This window comes from Penaeus monodon, chromosome 22 (genome assembly GCF_015228065.2).
Source record: "Penaeus monodon isolate SGIC_2016 chromosome 22, NSTDA_Pmon_1, whole genome shotgun sequence".
In the NCBI taxonomy this organism is placed as follows: Eukaryota; Metazoa; Arthropoda; class Malacostraca; order Decapoda; family Penaeidae; genus Penaeus; species Penaeus monodon.
Genome location: NC_051407.1, coordinates 23294274 through 23294819, shown reverse-complemented (window position 1 = coordinate 23294819; position 546 = coordinate 23294274). Strand labels below are relative to the sequence as shown.

Here is a 546-nt window from a genome sequence, read left to right as displayed (position 1 = left end):
AAAGAATCACACAGTATTTCTATAAAAGAAATGGACTCTTAGTTGAGCAAAATGAATCAAAATAGGCCCTTTTCAAATTCTTAGTCCAACTTACTTGTCAGTCTGAGTTCCAGTACGATACAAGAAAGCACTAATGGCCATCCTCAATTCTTCACTAATATTTTCATGACGTTTGCGCAAGAATCCTTCAGCTTCATCAATGAAAAGGATAAGACCCTTTCTTGATGTACCTGCCCAATCAAACACCTGAAATATGATCATTACATCTTGATCAAATAAAAATTAAAACCTTAATCAATAACTTTGATAATATAAGTGATTAGGATAAAATTCTGGAAGTCTGAGTTAAGAAGATATGAAAGTATTGGTAAAAAAAAGAAGAGAAAATATACAGGGCAGGTTTGTGCAGGATCATTGATATCTATCCATCAATTTGGAATCATTCTCTAGCTAAAAATTATAATTCTGACATAAAACTACAGCCCTAGAATTTCTTGTTGAACTAGCTAAAGTGGGTTAACTTTTACATATGCAAGGCCATAGTTT

At 32.4% G+C, this 546-nt stretch overlaps 1 pseudogene; it reads right to left on the bottom strand.

Moving 5' to 3' along the window:
- The window catches only part of LOC119587020, a 4785-nt pseudogene that overhangs the window by 1828 nt on the left and 2411 nt on the right, over positions 1–546 (bottom strand).